The sequence below is a fragment of the Atractosteus spatula genome, chromosome 1, assembly GCF_055471065.1.
Source record: "Atractosteus spatula isolate fAtrSpa1 chromosome 1, fAtrSpa1.hap1, whole genome shotgun sequence".
Lineage (NCBI taxonomy): Eukaryota > Metazoa > Chordata > Actinopteri > Semionotiformes > Lepisosteidae > Atractosteus > Atractosteus spatula.
In genome coordinates this window covers 58,175,513-58,199,142 of record NC_142706.1, presented here as the reverse complement: position 1 = coordinate 58,199,142, position 23,630 = coordinate 58,175,513, and the positions used below count along the sequence as shown (strand labels likewise).

The 23,630-nt window shown below is 50.9% G+C and overlaps 1 long non-coding RNA gene across 1 annotated transcript; it reads right to left on the bottom strand.

Annotated features, from left to right (window-relative positions):
- Positions 1–7,601: 7,601 nt before the first annotated feature.
- On the bottom strand, positions 7,602–15,533 carry LOC148841364 (uncharacterized). The gene is made up of 3 exons (XR_016091322.1): positions 15,229–15,533; positions 7,833–7,977; positions 7,602–7,651 (listed from the first exon to the last, which is right to left on the bottom strand). It is a non-coding gene; the product is annotated as an uncharacterized LOC148841364 (long non-coding RNA).
- Between the last annotated feature and the right edge of the window lie 8,097 nt (positions 15,534–23,630).

Here is a 23,630-nt window from a genome sequence, read left to right as displayed (position 1 = left end):
CTTTAAGGCAGGAAGGCTGCACCGGTGCCACGGGGGACCGCGCTCCGGGATGGCTGGAATGGAGTTTTCCGAGGTTGGGCTCTCGGACGGCAGCTCCTTTTAAGGCCAGAGCTGGCCAGGACCGAGTAGCTCAGGGGAACTGCAGCTGTGCAGGTTTTACAAAGGGAATGTTTTTAAAAAGAGGAAAAATGCCACCATCCCCGTGATGACGTCTTCCTGGCCAAAAACAAAGCGAGCTTAGTTCCCCGTCTTCAGTTCCATGATAATTGCTGATTACATTTAATTTCACCGTTACAGCATTGTACGAGGCCAAATTCCAAGATTAGGAGCCACAGTCCCAGTACAGTAGAACAGTCCCGTTACAATAGGAGCTACAGTCCCAGTACAGTAGAACAGTCCCATTACAATGGGAGCTACAGTCCCAGTACAGTAGAACAGTCCCGTTACAATAGGAGCTACAGTCCCAGTACAGTAGAACAGTCCCGTTACAATAGGAGCTACAGTCCCAGTACAGTAGAACAGTCCCGTTACAACGGGAGCTACAGTCCCAGTGCAGTAGAACAGTCCCGTTACAATAGGGGCTACAGTCCCAGTGCAGTAGAACAGTCCCGTTACAATAGGAGCTACAGTCTCAGTACAGTAGAACAGTCCAGTTACAATAGGAGCTACAGTCTCAGTACAGTAGAACAGTCCCGTTACAATGGGAGCTACAGTCTCAGTATGGTAGAACAGTCCCGTTACAATAGGAGCTACAGTCCCAGTGCAGTAGAACAGTCCCGTTACAATGGGAGCTACAGTACCAGTGCAGTAGAACAGTCCCGTTACAATAGGAGCTACAGTCCAGTACAGTAGAACAGTCCCGTTACAATAGAAGCTACAGTCCCAGTGCAGTAGAACAGTCCCGTTACAATAGGAGCTACAGTCCCAGTACAGTAGAACAGTCCCGTTACAATAGGAGCTACAGTCCCAGTACAGTAGAACAGTCCCGTTTCAATGGGAGCTACAGTCCCAGTGCAGTAGAACAGTCCCGTTACAATGGGAGCTACAGTCTCAGTACAGTAGAACAGTCCTGTTACAATAGGAGCTACAGTCCCAGTACAGTAGAACAGTCCCGTTACAATGGGAGCTACAGTCTCAGTACAGTAGTACAGTCCCGTTACAATGGGAGCTACAGTCCCAGTACAGTAGAACAGTCCCATTACAATAGAAGCTGCAGTCCCAGTACAGTAGAACAGTCCCGTTACAATAGGAGCTACAGTCTCAGTACAGTAGTACAGTCCCGTTACAATGGGAGCTACAGTCCCAGTACAGTAGTACAGTCCCGTTACAATGGGAGCTACAGTCCCAGTACAGTAGAACAGTCCCATTACAATAGAAGCTGCAGTCCCAGTACAGTAGAACAGTCCCGTTACAATAGGAGCTACAGTCCCAGTACAGTAGAACAGTCCCGTTACAATAGGAGCTCTGTACAGTAGAACAGTCCCGTTACAATAGGAGCTACAGTCCCAGTGCAGTAGAACAGTCCCGTTACAATAGGAGCTACAGTCTCAGTACGGTAGAACAGTCCCGTTACAATAGGAGCTACAGTCCCAGTACAGTAGAACAGTCCCGTTACAATAGGAGCTACAGTCTCAGTACGGTAGAACAGTCCCGTTACAATAGGAGCTACAGTCCCAGTACAGTAGAACAGTCCCGTTACAATAGGAGCTACAGTCCCAGTGCAGTAGAACAGTCCCGTTACAATAGGAGCTACAGTCTCAGTACGGTAGAACAGTCCCGTTACAATAGGAGCTACAGTCCCAGTGCAGTAGAACAGTCCCGTTACAATAGGAGCTACAGTCCCAGTACAGTAGAACAGTCCCGTTACAATAGGGGCTACAGTCCCAGTGCAGTAGAACAGTCCCGTTACAATAGGAGCTACAGTCTCTGTACGGTAGAACAGTCCCGTTACAATGGGAGCTACAGTCCAGTACAGTAGAACAGTCCCGTTACAATAGGAGCTACAGTCCCAGTACAGTAGAACAGTCCCGTTACAATAGGAGCTACAGTCCCAGGACTCAGATTCTTCCTTCTTCAAAGCCCCAGATGGGAGCTGGATCAGTGGCGCTGTGGATCAGACAGGCATCGGCCCCTCTCGTTAGTGCAATCCAGCCCTCATTACCAGTTCTGCTAAAGAGCAGCTCAACGAGACCCACAAGCCTCTTCAGGACAGAGGAGGGCACTCTAGCTGAGTGCAGGGAGACGAGAGCCCGCAATTAGCCCTGGAGAGGGGCTGGTTCAAGCGCAACACTCAATGATGAGCTCGTTAGCCCTGAGTGAGAGGCCGGCTCTGCGGCGAGGCTGAAAACGTTCGAGTGTTTGTTGATGGAGGTGCGTAGGAGGGGTGAGATAATGTATTTCCTGGCTGGCAGGGGCTCGTTGAGCGATGGGAGAACCCCCGCTAGGGGTCAGGGGTCACACTTAGAATCAGGGTTGACGATAGGGTTTAGGGCTACAAGTAGAGGTGAGGACGTGGGGTTTGGAGCTTTGGAACTCAAATATTGGGCGAGCGTTTGGGTCAGAAGTAGGTATGGGACTAGGGTCAAGGGTCAGGACTGAGAAAGAGAGGGACAGACAGGCCCTGTTCACATGGATTCTCATTCCTGGGGTAAATCTCACCCCTGGCTTGGCTCTGCTCTTCATAGAGGGCAGTCCTCTTTCAGAAGGGCAATCGTGAGCAACCCCTCACTCCCAGCTTCTACGTTTTTGTTACTGGAGTTCATTTATTTCCAATTTTAAGTCTCTCTCCAGGAATCTTTTTCATTTCTAGCTCAGATCTTGTTCAGAGATCAGGCGAAACAGCACTGTGGCCTGGTCAAACAGTGGCCGGAAGTTCAGCCCAGTCGCTCTGCAGCCTGTCCAGAGGAACGCTGGAATTTGAGCCGGTCATTCACTAGGAGGATGACCAGAGCTGGAAGAGGCATCATTTGCAAACATGTGGTTCAGTCTGTATTGCTCTTCGTGAAACAGAGGCAGCCTTGTTTCCGATTAAAGGTCAGCATGTCAGCAGCTTTCGTTCTGCCCTGGTCTCTGGAAATCCTTTTGGTTAAGACACACTACTAAAGGACTTCTATTGCAACTGCTATTACTACTATTGTGGATACTGCAGCTACTACTGCAATAACGTCTATTACAATTAAGAAATAAACTTCATAATGGTATTGGATAGTAGTGCCCCGTACTGTTCAAGCAGTAACGTTTTCACTTTCAAAGTTGCTTATGCCAGCACTGAACTTATTATTTTTTCCCCAGATTGGGCCAATTGCAGTAGCATACAATGTAAAAAGCCATATAAGCCCAGCTGTGCTCCATCAGATAAGTCACTGTATCAGATGGGAAAACTTGGCAAGGCAGATTATGCCTCGCAAATTCACCAAGCTGAACTGTAAACATGAGCTTTGCTAGCCCAGTGTTCGGGGCCTGGACTGTACAGTCCTTCCTGTCGGAGTGCAGTCTTATACCACGAGCACGCTGCGGTCACCCATAGCTGTGGTGTGGGCCTGGAATCACTGTGTTAGTGCAGACAAAGGGAAAGAACAAAGGAGAGAGAATGAGAGAGTATGGAAAAACTGAGCCTGTCCTGTTTCAGGGGCTATGATCACAATCTCACCATAGAAACTGGACAGACAGACCTGGCTGCCCAGAGAGGACAGGCTCAGTGACCACAGCCTGGACATAGAAACTGGACACAGACAGACCTGGCTGCCCAGAGAGGACAGGCTCAGTGACCACAGCCTGGACATAGAAACTGGACACAGACAGACCTGGCTGCCCAGAGAGGACAGGCTGTGCTCCCACTGCCAGCAGGAAGAAACAGAGACAGAGACGCACTTTCTGCTGCACTGTGAGAAATAATCTCGAATTAGAGAAACATTCTTCCCTAAAATAAATCTAATCCCAGAATTCCCACTCCTGCCCCAGTAGGCTTGGAAACATCTTAGTTTGGCAGAAAATTCAATAGTCTGGCAGGACAATACAAGATCTCCTGTCACAGCCTGAAGAACAGAGTGTGAGCCTGTCTCTCAGTCTTTTTGTTGTAAGACCTTTGCTGATTTATTTTGCTTTGAATTGTAAATATAATAGGTAAGGAGAGAGAGAGAGAATATGAAAAAAGGCAGTAGATTTTCCTTGCAGTCTGTTTGATCGGCCCCTATCCCACTCCTCTCCCCCCCTCGAGTTGAGCTGTTGCACACACCAGGAAGCCGTGCTGGAGCGGTTGGCCTTGACACAGAGGGGCAGGCTCCCCTTGCCTCAGATACACTCTGCACAGGACAGCGGGCTGAACCCAGTCCTGAACAATGAAAGCATAACACTCTTTGGGGAAACAACTTTTACTAAATGCCTCCATGAGATCCTACCAAGAGTCCCATTTGGGGAGATAAGATAGTAGCTGGGCAGGTAATTCCATTGGAGCTATCCTGGATTCTGAGCACACAAGGGAATACCTCATTTACAACCTGGAGAGCTATTTACAGAGCAAAGGCACAACTGCTGTGCCCCCCAGCTAGGAAATGAACCTGCAACCTCCCTGTGGTAAGCCCAGAGCCCTAAGTATTACTCCTTCCTGTAGACAGAGTAATGGGAAAAGGTAGAGAGCCTTAGTTAGGAAAGGTAGGAACGAGCATCACCAAGTCCCAGTCGGCTACAGGACATGTGCACACCTGGGGGGACAGGGGCCTGGACTACAGGCTCTGGCCCCAGCCCACAGGCCGACAGGGTGACTTCAGCAGGGTTCGTCAGCAGGGTTACAATTGTGATCTTTCTGTTTCTAAGAACACTCAGTTTCGCTTCCCCCACTAAATCTTTAGCCAGGCGACATTTTGACCCATTGCATGAAAAAAAAGGTCAGGAAACCACAAGCCAAGGTCCTGAAAGGCTTTTGGAAAGCTCAGAGAGAGGCAGCAGTCAGTGACCAGACAGAACAAGGACACACTGTCTCACTGCAAACAGAACAATTTCTAAAGCAAAGCATTATAAACTCACCATCAGGCCCTCCATCCACTTGCAAGCAAAGTAGAACAATTAAGAGTTTAACCCAAGTGGATCACCATACGATTTCTCTCTTCTCCAGCACAGCTTGGGAATGTGGACAAGACTATACTGTACTTTCAGGGATCATGTCCAGAGTTTGTAACACAGGAACAAGCTCCTTAAGAAATATTTTAGACTAAGTAACACTTTTTATAGCTTTATAGAAACACAGGGGTCCTGCCTTCTATAAACAGACATGGAGACTAAGGCACAAAGCACCTTCAAATGGAACAAGTGTCCTAGTTAACGGACCCTGCCCAGGACTAAAACCTCCCTCTCTAAACAGGACAGCTCACCACTGAATGGGAACCGGTTTCTCTATTCAACGTCTTTGTGGATTCAACAATATACAGTAGGAATCCAGGATTTCCAGAAACAAATTAAACTGCAAAGCCCTTTAGGAGAAGAGAGAAGAGCAGCTCTCCTGCAGTGCCTTGATTGCCCGGCCTGTACTTGGTGTCCAGTCTGCTTGCCGAAGGCAAAAGCTCAGCGTCCAGTCTTTCTCGGACGATGTTTCAGGAAATAGCGAGTTGGCACTCTGGCGCTGGAAGGTTGTTGGAGGAGTCTGGGCCAGCGTCGCCATGTTACGCTGTGTTTGTACACGAGTCGGCAGCAATCAGGCGTCTCCTAGACCACCCGTCCTGTTGCTGTCTCAAGCACAGTTCTGGACGGATTGCGGGTGGGGGAATGGGGTACCAACATCCCCAATCACCCCCCGGTCCAGCAGACCAGCTCTGTTCCTCAGCAGAGCACTTCATCCCCGTTGGGCCGGGGCCGAGGCCTACTTCTCCAGCCTCCCGAGTTCACAGGGCCCCTCAGGCCAAAAACTCTCACACTCCTTCCTTTCAGGCTAGAGCACCCCCACACACACTCAAAGATTATGTTAATACCAAGTAGTTTTATAAGCCTTTTAATTAGCCCAGAGATGTGGCTAACTCCACACACAGCCTGTCCCAACAGCTCCTTTTCCTCATGCGGAATTCCACTCTCTCTGAGTGCCAAGGATTCATTCAGACCAGCTGTGCCTCATTCTGCAGCTTTCCTCAGCTAACATGCAGCCATCTTGGCTCGGGACCACACCCTTAAGCCTGTGGTTTGAGCCAAGATGGTGGCTTTTTCACGGCGCCACCTTTCACTGGAATTTTAAAAATAAACTCTTTTCTGTCTCAAATGGATTTTTAATTATACTCCATGTTCAATTATCAAAACTACCATTGAGCTGACAGACTGAAGGAACTGATCCTTTTTAGTCTTGAACAGAGAAAATTATAAGGGGACTGACCCCAGTATTCAAAATCCTCAAAGACACTAACAAAATCAACCATGTTTTCTGAATCAGCAGTGAAAGACGTAACACAGGAGACAAGTGGAAACTACAGAGAAGTGCATTTAAAACCAAAAACCGCACAACTCTCTTTACACAAAGGGCAGTGGAAGAGTGGAACAAGCTACCTGTCACGGACGTCCAAAGGGACTAACCGTGGGGAGCAGGAGAGCGGAAAAAGACCCATATGCATAGCGGCGAGACGGGAAAAAGGCCCGGGCTCATAGTGCAAAGAGTTCAGGAATGCCGTATAGAAACCTATGCCCTCAGGGAGCGGACGTGGGGCGCCCTGGTGCTAGGCGGTTTCAGGACATCTGAACGTCAATGCTGAGCGAGGACAGAGTGCAAGAACCGGAAATATATAGCCCAAGGGAAAGAGAGGGACAGGAAGGACAGCAGGCCAGAAACAAGGGACAGGACAGAGAAGGAGCGCCCTCTGGCTGCAGAGGGCGTGACACTACCCAGCCATTGGTGTTAAAGCCGATACCCTAGTTTCTTTCAAGAAATGGCTGGGTGAGGTCCTGGGATCTGCCAACTATAATATGGGCCAGACTGGCTGAACGACTTCTCTGAGACAGACAGGCAGATTGAGAAAGATCTGTCATCGCACCTCTGCGCATGTGGGCTTATTCCACATCTACGGCCCAGTCGAGGGCGCACTGCCGTCTCCAGTAGTCCTGCCACATGCTGCACAGCCCCTCTTGCAGCCAACACTGAGAGGCTTTGTTCTTTCTCAGCCTGTGGAAATGCGTGCAAGGCTTCTCCCCGCTAGCACACAGCCCGCTTTTGTCAAATACCCCCCCAGATCCACTCGGCAGAGTCCAGCCCCACGTCTGGTAGCGGTTTTCAGCAACCGCTTGCTGCGTTCGCTCAAGTCATTAGCCTATCCCCTGAGCCAATTAAGCCTTATCTTTAATACGGATCTCACTGGGCGCGGCTCAGTAATGGTGCATTTACCCCGCACTGACTTGCTCAGTGTCTTTGCAATGAGCTCTATAGCTGCCTTCCAGTATTTCCACATTGTTGTTGTTCTTGGTGGGCTGGTCCCCACATACGGAAACCCAAACACGCGCTTGTGTGCAGAGCAAAGCAGGTGTGATCTTCAGGACAGCATCTGAGGACACACTCTGTGACTCTCTCCTCCTGCTGCCGTTTCTAGGTTTTTATACAAGAGGGCACCAGGCACACCCATCAAGGCGTTCACTCATCAGATGCTGCAGGTTCGATTCTGGGTGATGTCATCAGCCATCTGTGTTCCTGGGATAGGGGGGACATCACTGGGGGCATCTCAACAGTGTCTAACCAGAAACCTCAGTCTCAAATAACTGCCGATCCCCCATCAATCCCTAAAACGTACAGTGAGTGACAGTTCCAGATTTTGGAGAAAAAAGAGCAGAAGCTCTCTCCTGATCCAGCTATGGGAACCAAATCTTCCTACCTTGACCTGCCAGCTCCCCTCTCCCCAGGCTGTCACCCCGCGCTGTCTCTTCCTGGGGGTCTGGGGGCTCAGCGCCCCAGTCCGCACGCTCTGACCTCTGGGTCATCTCACACAGCAGCGGCTCCTCTTCAGAGGCATCAGGGGCCTGAAAACAAGGGCCTGAAATCAGAGGGCTTTTCCGGACAATTCCAGTGGAGTGTCAAAGACAAATACCGTAGGACCCCCTGCCCCAGGAGAGCCCCAGTGGACTGTCCCCTCTGTCCAGCAGAGCCCCAGTGGACTGTCCCCCCTTCTCCAGCAGAGCCCCAGTGGACTGTCCCCCCTTCTCCAGCAGAGCCCCAGAGGACTGTCCCCCCTCTCCAGCTGAGCCCCAGCGGACTGTCCCAACTCTCCAGCAGAGCCCCAGCGGACTGTCCCCCCCTCTCCAGCAGAGCCCCAGCGGACTGTCCCAACTCTCCAGCAGAGCCCCAGCGGACTGTCCCCCCCTCTCCAGCTGAGCCCCAGTGGACTGTCCCCTGTCTCCAGCAGAGCCCCAGTGGACTGTCCCCCCTCTGTCCCCCCCCTCTGTCCTCCCCTCTCCAGCAGAGCCCCAGCGGACTGTCCCAACTCTCCAGCAGAGCCCCAGTGGACTGTCCCCCCCCTCCAGCAGAGCCCCAGCGGACTGTCCCCCCTCTCCAGCTGAGCCCCAGTGGACTGTCCCCCGTCTCCAGCAGAGCCCCAGTGGGACTGTCCCCCCTCTCCAGCAGAGCCCCAGTGGACTGTCCCTGTGACTCCCTGGCTGTCCAAAACCCAAACCCTGCAGAGCTGCCCTGGCGTTGCTCAAGGCAGGTTTGTGGGAACAGTGTCCCCGGCCACTTCCTGCCGTCTCACTCCTGCTTCCTGTCCTGTTGCACGTGTGGTCTGGCCAAGTCCGCGCTTTCAGCCATCTGACATTCCTTCAGCCATCAGAATTAAGAGTCTTGTGTTTTTCTTAGAGCCTGATCACAGGGGAAGCATTTCATCACAGCGCAGCCCTCAGCGCTGGGCACGTCACCAAGAGGTAAAGGGGATGTGATCTAGTCAGCTCGCATCGGGTCTGGGCTCAGACCAGGGTTAGGACTGGCTTTAGGGATCAGATTAGGGGCGGGAATGACTCTCTCTCCCTCTCTTCCACACTCCCTCCTACTCCATCTTCCACTCTCTATTTTAGAGAAGAATGTATTTGTCACAGTGCAGCAGAAAGTGCATCTCTGTCTCTGCTTCTCCTTGCTGGCAGTGGGAGCACAGCCTGTCCTCTCTGGACAGCCAGGTCTGTCTGAGTCCAGTTTCTATCTCCAGGCTGTGGTCACTGAGCCTGTCCTCTCTGGGCAGCCAGGTCTGTCTGAGTCCAGTTTCTATGTCCAGGCTGTGGTCACTGAGCCTGTCCTCTCTGGGCAGCCAGGCCTGTCTGTGTCCAGTTTCTATGGTCAGACTGTGGTCACTGAGGTGTGAGACATGAGTCCTGCGGTGTGAGACGTGTGAGTCCTGTGGAGTGAGACGTGTGAGTCCTGCGGTGTGAGACGTGTGAGTCCTGTGGAGTGAGACGTGTGAGACGTGTGAGTCCTGTGGAGTGAGACGTGTGAGTCCTGTGGTGTGAGACGTGTGTGTCCTGTGGTGTGCTATCCCTGTCATGTGAGATATGTGAGCCCTGTATAGTGAAATGTGTGGTCACTGTGGAGTGAGACGTGTGATAACTGGTGTGAGCTGGAGTGGGCTGAGCTGATCATGTGTCTTTTGACACTCCGTCTCCTCACCTCCTCATTAAAGATGAGGCCCAGCAGTCTGCTCCCCCAGCACTGAGAGAAAAGGACATTCCAATGTTCAAAGTCTTCACAAACACTACAGCAGAAACCCTCAGAAAAACATCAATTTGATTGAGTTTCGTCCTGACATAAATATTTGGAGAATCTCAGCTGTGGTCAGCCTCACCCGGGAAGATCTGCGAATGAGCATCTGAAACGGTTTTAGAGCCTGTACTGTTATTGTTATTAAATTCTAGGGTGTCAGGGCTGCTCCAGCTGAGAGGGAGAGAGTGTGTTTGAGTGTGTATGCTTGTATGCCTCTGTGTATTTCAGGAGTGCCACGAGTGCTGTATGTTTGTGTGTATCTGTGTATTGCTTTATCTGTGACTTGTGTGTATCTCTGCGTCAGTGTGTGTTTGCAAGAGATTTTATGTGCGTATCTGTGTGTGATTATGTGTCTTTGTACTTCTGTGTCTATAAGTGTAAGTGTATCTCTTTGTCTGCGGTGTGTTTGTATCTGCGAGTGTCAGTGTGTGTTATTGTGTGTCTCGGTGTGAAAGAGAGCAAGTGCATCTGTGTGTAAGGATGCCAGTGTATTTGTGTGCCTCTGTGACTATGTCAATGATCTGTGTCTCCAGTAGTGTGAGATTGCAAAACACTACAATCACACACTTAAAAAGTACAACATAAACAGGCAACTCACAAAATTCGAGGACTCAATAAACCAGAACTGTTTCTGGGAAAAGTGGAAAACTTTCAATCAAAACCAGAAGAATTGGCCAACCAAAATGGAATTGTCTGCAAAAATGTTTACTAAGAGATTACAAATGTAATGCAATAGTTTTGAAAAATGCATAGCTCTGTATCTGGCTATTAAAGACAACCAAAACCCCTTGGACTCCCTGATCACAGAGCAGGAGCTACTGGACAAACTCCATGCCTCAGACCACGCCAGGCCTGTGGCCAAAGAGTCAACATCGAGATGCTGAGACTTAGATGCAGCAAGCCCTGCTCACACTCCAACCTCTTACAGGTGTTTCTCTGAGGTCTAGAACCAAGGACTGATCACCATCATCTAGAAAAGTGAAGGCAAACTCAACCCTATAACTTCCAGGGCATCTATGTGAACAGTAGTAATCTGGGGAAGGTATTCTGCAGTATCATGAATGCCTGAACACTGGCCTTCCTTACCAAGCACAGTGACCTCAGTAAGAGTCAGATCGTCTTCCTACCCAACTGACACACATCTGATCACATTTACACCCTACGCACACTTATAAACACACACATCCACTAAGGAAAAGAGGACAAATATGTGACTACTTTATTGTTTTCAAAAAGCCTTTGAAACACTGTTCAATATCTCTATCAATGAGTTAACAATAGTTGGGGAACAGTCTGAGCTCCTGGCCAGCACTGCTTAATATCTATATGGATGAGTTAAGAGCCTGGCCTCACATTACACAACACAGAAATCAAGTTTCTGTTCTGCATTGATGACCTGGTCCTGCTGACACCAACAGAACAGGGGCTGCAGCAGAGCCTGGCACTGCTGGAGCAGTACTGTCACACCCTGACACTGACAGCCCATCTGGACCCAGAACAGGGGCTGCAGCAGAGCCTGGCACTGCTGGAGCAGTACTGTCACACCTGGGCACTGACAACCCATCTGGACCCAGAACAGGGGCTGCAGCAGAGCCTGGCACTGCTGGAGCAGTACTGTCACACCTGGGCACTGACAGCCCATCTGGACCCAGAACAGGGGCTGCAGCAGAGCCTGGCACTGCTGGAGCAGTACTGTCACACCTGGGCACTGACAGCCCATCTGGACCCAGAACAGGGGCTGCAGCAGAGCCTGGCACTGCTGGAGCAGTACTGTCACACCTGGGCACTGACAGCCCATCTGGACCCAGAACAGGGGCTGCAGCAGAGCCTGGCACTGCTGGAGCAGTACTGTCACACCTGGGCACTGACAACCCATCTGGACCCAGAACAGGGGCTGCAGCAGAGCCTGGCACTGCTGGAGCAGTACTGTCACACCTGGGCACTGACAGCCCATCTGGACCCAGAACAGGGGCTGCAGCAGAGCCTGGCACTGCTGGAGCAGTACTGTCACACCCTGACACTGACAGCCCATCTGGACCCAGAACAGGGGCTGCAGCAGAGCCTGGCACTCCTGGAGCAGTACTGTCACACCTGGGCACTGACAGCCCATCTGGACCCAGAACAGGGGCTGCAGCAGAGCCTGGCACTGCTGGAGCAGTACTGTCACACCTGGGCACTGACAACCCATCTGGACCCAGAACAGGGGCTGCAGCAGAGCCTGGCACTGCTGGAGCAGTACTGTCACACCTGGGCACTGACAACCCATCTGGACCCAGAACAGGGGCTGCAGCAGAGCCTGGCACTGCTGGAGCAGTACTGTCACACCTGGGCACTGACAGCCCATCTGGACCCAGAACAGGGGCTGCAGCAGAGCCTGGCACTCCTGGAGCAGTACTGTCACACCTGGGCACTGACAGCCCATCTGGACCCAGAACAGGGGCTGCAGCAGAGCCTGGCACTGCTGGAGCAGTACTGTCACACCCTGACACTGACAGCCCATCTGGACCCAGAACAGGGGCTGCAGCAGAGCCTGGCACTGCTGGAGCAGTACTGTCACACCTGGGCACTGACAGCCCATCTGGACCCAGAACAGGGGCTGCAGCAGAGCCTGGCACTCCTGGAGCAGTACTGTCACACCTGGGCACTGACAGCCCATCTGGACCCAGAACAGGGGCTGCAGCAGAGCCTGGCACTGCTGGAGCAGTACTGTCACACCTGGGCACTGACAGCCCATCTGGACCCAGAACAGGGGCTGCAGCAGAGCCTGGCACTCCTGGAGCAGTACTGTCACACCTGGGCACTGACAACCCATCTGGACCCAGAACAGGGGCTGCAGCAGAGCCTGGCACTGCTGGAGCAGTACTGTCACACCTGGGCACTGACAGCCCATCTGGACCCAGAACAGGGGCTGCAGCAGAGCCTGGCACTCCTGGAGCAGTACTGTCACACCCTGACACTGACAGCCCATCTGGACCCAGAACAGGGGCTGCAGCAGAGCCTGGCACTCCTGGAGCAGTACTGTCACACCTGGGCACTGACAGCCCATCTGGACCCAGAACAGGGGCTGCAGCAGAGCCTGGCACTGCTGGAGCAGTACTGTCACACCTGGGCACTGACAACCCATCTGGACCCAGAACAGGGGCTGCAGCAGAGCCTGGCACTGCTGGAGCAGTACTGTCACACCTGGGCACTGACAACCCATCTGGACCCAGAACAGGGGCTGCAGCAGAGCCTGGCACTGCTGGAGCAGTACTGTCACACCTGGGCACTGACAGCCCATCTGGACCCAGAACAGGGGCTGCAGCAGAGCCTGGCACTCCTGGAGCAGTACTGTCACACCTGGGCACTGACAGCCCATCTGGACCCAGAACAGGGGCTGCAGCAGAGCCTGGCACTGCTGGAGCAGTACTGTCACACCCTGACACTGACAGCCCATCTGGACCCAGAACAGGGGCTGCAGCAGAGCCTGGCACTGCTGGAGCAGTACTGTCACACCTGGGCACTGACAGCCCATCTGGACCCAGAACAGGGGCTGCAGCAGAGCCTGGCACTCCTGGAGCAGTACTGTCACACCTGGGCACTGACAGCCCATCTGGACCCAGAACAGGGGCTGCAGCAGAGCCTGGCACTGCTGGAGCAGTACTGTCACACCTGGGCACTGACAGCCCATCTGGACCCAGAACAGGGGCTGCAGCAGAGCCTGGCACTCCTGGAGCAGTACTGTCACACCTGGGCACTGACAACCCATCTGGACCCAGAACAGGGGCTGCAGCAGAGCCTGGCACTGCTGGAGCAGTACTGTCACACCTGGGCACTGACAGCCCATCTGGACCCAGAACAGGGGCTGCAGCAGAGCCTGGCACTCCTGGAGCAGTACTGTCATGCCTGGGCGCTGACCAGAGTCAATGTCATCCAGAAGTAAGATAGGTCTCAGATTAACTGGTATCACTTCACAGGGGACAACAACCCAACCAGCTGCACATATGTTGATTTGATATTTGGTTCATCTGGGAGTTTTGAGCTGGCAGTGAAGGCACTGAAAGTGCCAATGGTTTTCTACAGCATATGAAGAAGGCTCCACAATATTAATCCCCTTTAAAAATCTGGCTACAAATATTTGAAAGTGTAATCCAACCCATTGCCCTTTACGACAGTGAAGTGTGGGTCATCTCACAGACCAGGATTACACTAAACAGGACAAAAAGCTCAAGAAACTCTCCACACAGAGTTCTGTAGAAACATCCTCCATCTGCAGAGAAAAACACCTAACAATGTGCACAGGGATGTATTAGGCCGAAAGCCACTGCTAGTGCTCAAAATGGAGAATAAATATTGGCTACACTTAAAAAGTGACCAGAATTCCTTCCACCACAATTGTCAACCGCAATCACAACACTACCTAACCCAATGGGACACCCACAAACATACACTGGCTTGCTACAGGACCCTAAAAAGACAATTTCATACTAGTTAAGTATCTGACCAGGGTGAGAGACAGGGTGAGAGTGTGTATTTGTGTATCTTTGCATGAGCATGTATACTGTATTTGTGTGTCTCTGAGTGAGCGCGTGTATCTCTGTCTCTCTCTGGGAGTGTGTGTACAGTATCTGTGTGTCCTTTAGGAGGAGTGTTTCTCCATGTGAGCAAGTATATTTGTTTATCTCTGTGTGAGTAAGTGTACTTGTGTATCAACTGCACAAACTCACACACATTTATTAGTTTACTAAGTGTACCTGTGTCTCAATCCAGGGAGGAAGTAAAATGCTGGATGTCCCTATTTTAGTGTACAAATAACAGCTCCCTTGCTTTCAGGAGCCCAGAGAATAAACACACCTCAGACATGCCTACCCGTCAGAGCCATCCCCCTCCTGACACACTGTGAATACCATGGTGCCCAACAGGAGAGTGATAGCTGAATGGATGAGAGGCATGTCTCTCAGTGATGTCACAGGAAGTCAGCAGATGACCAGGATATCACTGTGTGAAAGCAGAGTGAGCACTGGCCACTTCATTGCAAACCTGTGCTCTGGCACATCTCTGTCCTTCTTAGGAATCTCAGTCACAGCTAACTATTAAGATCTATCTGTGTGTGTTATGATTACAAAGCTTAGGTGCTGGGCGATTTGAAAAAGAGATTTTGCTTTGAATTAAGATGGATCAAAAGATGACAGCCCCTCCGGTGCCTAATTATCTGATGAAACTGCCAACACCTGTTTGAATAGAAATATGTGGAGGAAGAGAAGTGCTTAAAGTAGTAATCCTCATTCTAAAGTGTCAGTCCGATCAGCCGCTTAATTAGTTAATTTAATGCATCATCAATTAAACAATTTACAAGCCCTTTGTGCCAAGGTGTTTCAGTGGGATGGATCTGGAGTCTTCCCACTGTGAGCAGCCACCTGACCTTTTGAATTCCTCTCGCTATTGCAAGACTATAAACCTGTGCTCCCGACTAGGCAAGGAGGGAAATGCTTCCCCACGCTTGTGAGCCATGCAGGACCCATCCCCCGCCACCCTGCCCCCTCCTCACTCACCCACTGCTGGCTGGGCAGCGCCAGGGACGAAAGGATGTCACCCATGGCACCCAGAATATAGTCCGTCCGTCCTTGGTTCTTGGGCAGAGCCTTCATCCCCGATCCCGCGATCTGACCCTTCTCCCGTGCCGAAAGAAATCTCCTCTCGATCTCCGCCGCCCAGCGAGCGCCCTGCCAGGGAGAGAGAGCTCACAGCAGGGTAAGATCCCCGGCGAACGTTAGCTCCTGGTCAGGGTCTCTCCTGGGGTTGTCCTCTCCGTGTGCGTTTGAGCCGTCTGCAGGCAGAAAAAGCCCAAGTGTTTGTTTGTGTTTCGGGAGAGCTCCTGCTTTGTTAAAGTTCCCAGCCCACCCTCCGAGGAACTCCACTCTGCCTGGGCCATTGGCTGCCGAAAACATGCCCACCCCACCTCCCTCCTCCATCCCCCCTCCTCCCCTCTCCCTGTCTTATCTCTCGCTCCTTATCCGCACACCCCCTCTCCCTCCACCCAGGCTCTCTGATGTCCACATGTTTCTTGTAAGGAAGACAGCGCTCTCTGACGGGCCAGACGAGCAGAGCAGCACGGCTCACTCTCTTTCTCCTTTCTCCCTTTGCCTCTCACTGCAAACCCTAGCTTGCACCCGGGGCTGGGAATGAGTCCTATGGCATAGCGGCTTGATCTATGCCACGGTTTGCCAGCTCCTGCCCAATGAAACCCAAAGGCCAGCCGTAAGTCCCACATCTGTCTTGGCACAGTGACGCCGCATCAGCCCCCACACTGCGGTCCTCTGCTGTGGGCTTCTGTACAAGAGGCACTGTAGGACCTCGGCAAAACCCGAGACAGCTCACAGGGCTGTGCAGTGGGAGTCCTGCCTGCTCTCTCCAGGTTTTCTGAGGACAGAGGGTGGGCAGCTGAAGGCGAGGAACTGGATCCCCTCTGTGCCGGAGAAAGGAACTGCTTCTCAGATTGGATCTGGAACAGCTCTAATTTTAGCACCACACCCCTGTTTCATGGCTAAACTGAGCTTTAGCCCTGCCTCTCAGCCACAGACTGCTCTCTGTGTTCAGCAGGCAAGCCAAGACTGCAGGTCCACCTTCTCTGTGTGTGTTTGTTCTTGGGTTTTGGCCCAAGCAGGACTTGGGTTCTCTGTGTGTTCCTGAGTTTGAGCCCCTGCAAGTGTGTTTTCTGACAGATACGAATGTGATCTGTAAATATAATACAGCGAATGACACAGAACTGTACTCATTACAGCTCTGACGCACTGCAGGATACAGTCTGGAGTTGAAACATTCTGAGGCATGAACAGTTAATTCCTCTGGGCTTGATGTATGAGTGCAGTCTGCAGCACGAGCCGGGGGAGTGTGAGATGGAGGGGAGAGTCGAGTGCTGCAGAAAGAGGATTTCTGGGAACATTAGCGCCACCTCCTGGACAAGACTGAGAATGCTCTAATCACACTGCCCTTCTTGCCCTAGTGGTTTGTGTTGAAGTCATTCTGGCTGGCAGACAGGGGGGGTAGGCACTGTCTCCTGCACTCCTCAAATTCACAGCAAAGACTGAGACCAGATGTCCTCTGGGCTGTTTTATTTAGCACACAAGCCTGGGAATATAGCATTGCAGGAGCTTTTTATAACCACACAGAAGAATTCACATGTGTGGCCAGTAGTAGCTGCCTATCTTTTTTCTGTGCCTGCCTCTACTTGCTCTGAGTGTATGTATATAGGTTGACTACAAGGTCTCACAAACTGGGCCTTTGTACATACATTGTACCTTTCTATATATATACATCTTGCTGAGCTCAAAACATTTTGTGTTTCCAGCTATGTTATTCGTTCTAAGAAGTGAAGAGTTGTTTACTGATATGCAATTAATCTAAAATATTGTCTGATTATTAGCACGTTCATACTACTCTGTTCATGTTTTATTAATTTACTCTATTTCTAAAACAATTGTAATGACATTTGCATCACCTGTTTGGGCACTTTTAATTATATGGCCAGCAGCCTTATCACCCTGCAACTCCCCACTGGCAGCCCACTGACAATAAGCAGGTGTGAGCCTGGCCAGTACCTGGATGGGAGACCTCCTGGGAAAGCTAAGGTTGCTGCTGGAAGAGGTGTTAGTGGGGCCAGCAGGGGGCGCTCACCATGTGGTCTGTGTGGGTCCTAATGCCCCAGTATGGTGATGGGGACACTACACTGTAAACAGGCGCCGTCCTTCGGATGAGACATAAAACCGAGGTCCTGACTCTCTGTGGTCATTACAAATTCCAGGGTGTTTCTCGAAAAGAGTAGGGGTGTAACCCCGGCGTCCTGGCCAAATTTCCCATTGGCCCTTACCAGTCATGGCCTCCTAATAATCCCCATCTATGAATTGGCTTCATCACTCTGCTCTCCTCCCCACTGATAGCTGGTTTGTGGTGAGCGTTCTGGTGAACGATGGCTGCCGTCGCATCATCCAGGTGGTGGAGGGGAGTCCCCATTACCTGTAAAGCGTTTTGAGTGGAGTGTCCAGAAAAGCGCTATATAAGTGTAAGCAATTATTATTATTAATTACACAGCACCCCCTTAAATGCAAATGTGTTCATTCATTTCTACAGCAAAAGAGAGCTGTTTAGATCAGTACTATAAATAATGAAAGTGTGTGTTTTGAACCAAAAGGGTATTTTTCATGCATTTTTGCTTGTTTACTTATAAGCCATGATACTGAAGGAAAGAAGGTGCTCGTTGCTGTCACCTGTGAGTTTCAGCTCAGTCCTGGTTTAGGGGTGACTTCAAACAGCATGTCTATGGGGATGCAGAGCTCCGGGGGGAGTGATGAAGACAGATCTTAAGCATTTGGGTCCATTGCACATTATGTCTAATTTCATTTTACCGCCGTGTTTTAAATCACCCAGTAAACCTTAAACACCCAGCTCCTAAAGACCCTACTCTCAGAATAAATGAATCTGAAACAAGTGGAAACTACAGAGAAGTGTGTTTAAAACTGAGAACAGGAGAACAAATAGCCCCGCAGGCACAAACACAAATGCGTATGCTCGCACGGTAACACACACGTGCACGATACATGTAAAAAAAGGGTGCACCCCTTTTCACAAAGAGTGGTGGAGGTGTGGATCAAGCTGCCCGCCAATGAAGCTGAAACTGATTTCAGGGAACAGCAGAGTGATCCTCAGATCAATTCGCTACTGTCTACCAAACGGGCTGGACAGGCTGAGTGGCTCCTCTTGTTCGTCATCTTTCTTATGCTCCTCATCTCCAACACTGAAAGCAGCTCATTCAGTGGGGCCAGAAGAAGCCTCACCTGCCGTGACCAATGTCCAGAGAAACTGACCAGCTGCCACTGTTGTCCCCAAGCCTGCTGATTCATCCATCCATCCACTTTCTAATCGCTTCATCCACTTCAGGGGCGATGGGGAGCCGGAGCCTATCCCAGCAAGCAACGGGCGCAAGTCAGTCCATCACTGGGGAGACAGACAGAAACACAGACACAGACACATACTCTCACCAGGGACAATTTGTCTTACAATTGAGCATCTATATAATAAAATCTCCCACTTAAACACCAACTACTACATCTTCTTGGCTGTGTTAATCCATCCATCCACTTTATCTAAGTCAGGGTCGTGGGGCAGCAGGAGCCTATCCCACAAAGCAACAGGTGAATGGCAGGATACGTCCTGGATGAGACACCAGTCCATCACAGGGCACGCACTCACACTCACACCAGGGACAGTTTTCCCAGAAGCCAATTTACCTGCCAGCATGTCTTTGGACTGTGGGAGGAAAAAGGAGCACCCAGAGGAAACCCACGGGTCATGGTGGAGAACATGCAAACTCCACACAGACAGCACCCCAGGAATTGAACCCAGGGCCCCAGAGCTGCGAGACAGCAATGCCAACCACTGTGTCACTGTGCTGTCCTGATATGCTGTCAGTTGTCCAAAAACTGTGACCCTGCAGCGTGAAGTGTGTCTGCTGAGCAGCTCCCACCAGAGGCTGCACCCTGTTTCAGTACGGCATACCAGACCCCTTCATAACCTGCTTCCCCTTCACAAGGGGCCAGTGAACCCTGAAACAGCTGGAGACTTCAAATTGCCCATGCAGCTTTTAAGAGCTGTTTTCTTCTAAACAAACAAGGGTCTAAGGTAGCTGTTGCTTTAATTAACTGATTGGGAGCTCGGATCAAGGCAGAGAATGCACAGCCCCCACCCGTATGGCCACAGTGCTGTTGGGGGAGGGCTGGGCCTGTGGCTCCCCTCTGGTGACATTCTTAGCTTTAAGTCACCCTGGTTGACAGCGCAGTGTTGTAAGTTCTAATTCAGGGATAATAGGATCTGTTCTGCCTATAGCCTGTGGTTGAGGCAGAGGGGACTGTGTGACATCTGGGCGTCAGACTCCCATCACCTTCCCTGACCAGAATGATCCCCAGACCTCAACCCTGCTGGGAACCAGTGAAACCAGCAGACCTGTCCCGTTCAGTCCCCACACACCACCACCCCCCCCCCCTCACAACCCCAGCTGAAGGCCATCTTGCTGCAGGAATGGGATGGGATTGGACTGCGGATAGATCAGATCCCTGAGGAATCCCTCGGGCCACGCCTTGTCCCAGCTGCTCACAGAGTAGATCTCATATTTGGTGGGGGTCCCTAATATTCTGTCCAATACTTATCTGAAAGTCCTACATGTGTAATGATACTTTATATAGATGAATAGACTGACTGATAGAAATCTAGGAAGACACACTATAGTATGTCTGTGTTTATAATGCCATTGCAATCTGCTATGATAAAGGCAGAAAGACAGAATGCAGTCACCATACCTGCATGTAGATCTGTAGGATTGTCTTGTGCACCAGACATGCTGTATAGACACCCACTGTATTCACAAAAGCCCAGACTGAGTAAGACTTAGTGTTGTCATGTATACAAAAATCTGTAGAAACTCTGGTGCAGTGTGAGTGTGTCTGTGTTTGTGTCTGTCCGCTCTGTGATGGACTGGCGTCCTGCCCAGGGTGTGCCCTGCCTTGTACCCGTTGCTTGCTGGGATAGGCCCCAGCTCCCCCATGACCCTGAATTGGACCCTGAAGTGCTTAGAAGATGGGTAGGTGGATCGAAAGGTTAACTTTAAATACATTGGTCCAAAAATGTCCAATTAGGGTAATTAAAGGTGATGTTTTTGCGTTTACAAGGTGCTTGTGAACACTGGTGGGGAGATCTCTGTAGCGGTCTGATCTCCGGGAGGCCTCTCTATCTTCAGTGTGCCTCCCTGCCTTGACTCCCTGCACCTCTGACGGATCTAGCTAGCGGTCAGCACTTGCTCTTGCTTGTCAGCAGTGGACCCCTGAGTCAAACAGCAGTGCCCCAGGCTCCCAGGGGACTGATCTGAGGGGGCAGAAGACCAACAGCCCCTCCAGGTGGGAGTTCTGCTGCAGCTTGGCTTGATCTCCAGGACGAGGGGGACTATGGGCTGAGTGTGATGGAATCTGAGGGCTCCCCGCCGCGCCCAGCCTGGACCCCTCTGCTTAAGAGCCGCAGAGCCGCAGAGCGCAGGCAGGGTGACGGGTCCCGCTGTCCCCTGTAATCCCCCGCAAATCTCCTCTAATCGGGATGAGAGCAGCACGCTGCCTGACTTCAGAGCCCATTTGAATGAAGACTGGAGGTGTCAGCTGCCCGGCGCAGGCAGAGAGAGAGGGAGATCTGACGAGGACCCAGGCAGATCCAAGCAGGATTCTCCTTCCTCAGAGGTAAGCGGGCAGGGGAGCGTGTGCCATGTGTGAGCCCGGGGCGCTCCGGGGGGGACAGAGGGAGCTGCCCTGCGCCATCGTGCCATCTTCCAGAGCGGCGTGGTCATGCCAGCTTCTGTTTGGGATTTCAGCCACGATTTGTAATTCAACTAATAGGACAGTGTCATTCTAGTCACACCTAAATATGGAGGCTTGACAGAGGGATGGATGGATTGATAGATGAATGTGTAGATGGATGGGTGAATGTATAGATGGGTGGGTCATGAATGTAGAAATGGATGAGTGAATGTATAGATGGATGGGTGATGAATGTAGAAAAGAGTGGATGGATGAATGTATAGAAGGATGGACTGAAAATTGACAGGATGGAAGAATGGAAGGATGGATACATTGACAGAAGGGTGGAAGGATAGACAGAGGAATTGACGGAAAGGTGGACAGACAGATGGAGGGCTGGATGGCGAGTCGAACCGCTCCGAGGTGCTGCAGTGGCAGGGGATCACAGCAGAGACCAGAGCCGCCCAGCCGATGATGCGCAGAGGCCAGGGTTCTGACCGCAGTCATCCCCTAGCTTCAGGAGAACCTGCCCGGGTGAGACGGAAACCGCCTGGAACTCCAGAGGCTGGCAAATCGGGATCCTGCGCCGCATCTAATCGAATTTGAGGAAGACTGAACAGGATGTGACAGCTGTACAAACTGAACAGCTTGAAGCTCTGCTGCTGGATCACATTTCCCTCTGGGCTGTGGTGCCCGGACTGTGGTGCCACATTTAACAGGGCAATGTCACTGTTGCTCCTTCTATGCCGGGCGCCGAACTCCACACTCAGGGCCAGCCGCCTGGCGTAGGCCCGTAGGTTTCGGAATAGAGGGACAAGCCAGCATGGAATCCTATCCTCAGGGCGATCAGCTCCTGCTCTCCTCAGTGGCAAATAATAAAGTACATCCAGCGCCGGCACAGCGTCCAGTTTCGGGCAGTGGACAGCAGTCCTGCTGGGCTGGTCACGAAATAGGCTTCTGCTTTCCGTGCCCAGAGGGGAGGCAGCTCTGAGCTCCCTGAGCTGGAAAGCTGGGAAGACCTTGGCACAGGACGATCCAGTTTGTGTTGCCTGGTAGTCAGAGCAGCTGCCACTAATCACAGACAAGAGCTTCCATATTCACGCACACCCTCAATGAGCTGTAATACAAAGCTGACTTAGCATGAAAGAACAGGCACACAGTCCGTGTCTCTCAATTCTGTTTCATTCCTGTTTTTTTCTGTGGCAGTTTCTTTAATGTGAGCGGCTAAATACACTGAAGCCAATGTAATAATCACTTACCACTGCCTCAGATACCTTGACCCTACTGCTGTTGCTCTTACAATTCATGGCAGCAATTAATTGAGAAAATGCGCTATTATATTTTGTACACTGTATTCACCTTACTTAGAAATATACAGCCTCCAAATTTATCCACTGCCTGTAAGGCTGTCAGAATTGACATATCAGCCAGGTCTGCTGTTGCCTTCAGTGATGTAACAGAGGCTTATGCATCAACAATCTTTTCTCTGTGAGACTCACATGCAGCAGCCTTCCTTCACATAGCACAGTGCACTAAGGGAAAGGTCTGGTCTGCTACTGCATTACAGTCCTCAGGAATGTTGGGATATCTCCATTGATTTGGACAGAATGGTTTGCTTCTGTGGAACATACCACTCTGCGGTACTTTGGCAGGGAAATGGTGTCACCATTGTCACTGGGTAAGGAAACTGAACATTCAACGTGTTTGCTGCTGAGACACTGGAGTGCTGAAAAGGAGATGTGGCTTTTCTTGCTTTCCTGTTAAACTGGTCTAGTTAATCTGGTAACCAGTTGGTTTAGTTCGCTAAGAGTAGAGAGTCAAAACCCTCAGACACCCTGCAGACACACTGACCCCCAGGACCAGGTCTGGACACCCCTGCACCCCTGTCATAAAGGACAGCAGGAGATTCAGGTGAAGACCTCACTTTGTCACATCTATAGTTAATCAGTCTGTAAGTAACCCAGAGCAGGGTTATTTATATAACTTTAATGACTTAAGTTAAGTCAAAGAAAATCCCATTCAGGTGCACAAGAGAAAAGCTTATCAGTGCAACACCATGCCTGTAAGTGTATTCTTTCCCACTGTGTCACACTAGGACAAGAGTTCTGGTCTGGTTTTACAGGTCTTTTTAAAGAGCAGGTTATCATCCATCAATTAAACAAGTCATTGGTTCATCTAAGGTACTCTGGTCTTGAAGACTGAAGGGTCTTCTAATGTTTATTTAAGACAATCTCTCAATTACTTAACTTAACAAATCCCCTTTTTAATTGATCACAATCCAGTTTGTCCAGGTCTATAAAAACCAATGATCCAGTGGCTACTGATAAAGCATGGGAGAGTGGGAATCTTTGGGAAGGAGAATTTCTCATTATAAAAAATATCATGATGAAAAATAACGCTTTTTGCTTCCATGGGAGTTATGCCTCTTAAAGCCATTCATCTGTTATTTTAGTGATTGATCAACCAGTTACTAATCCATCCATTTCTCTAAAATTCCCGGGCTAAAGTGTTACCACTTTAGCCCCAGCGATGCTAACCACTTCTAGCCCAGCGATGCTAACCACTTCTAGCCCAGTGATGCTAACCACTTTTAGCCCAGCGATGCTAAGCCCAGTGATGCTAAC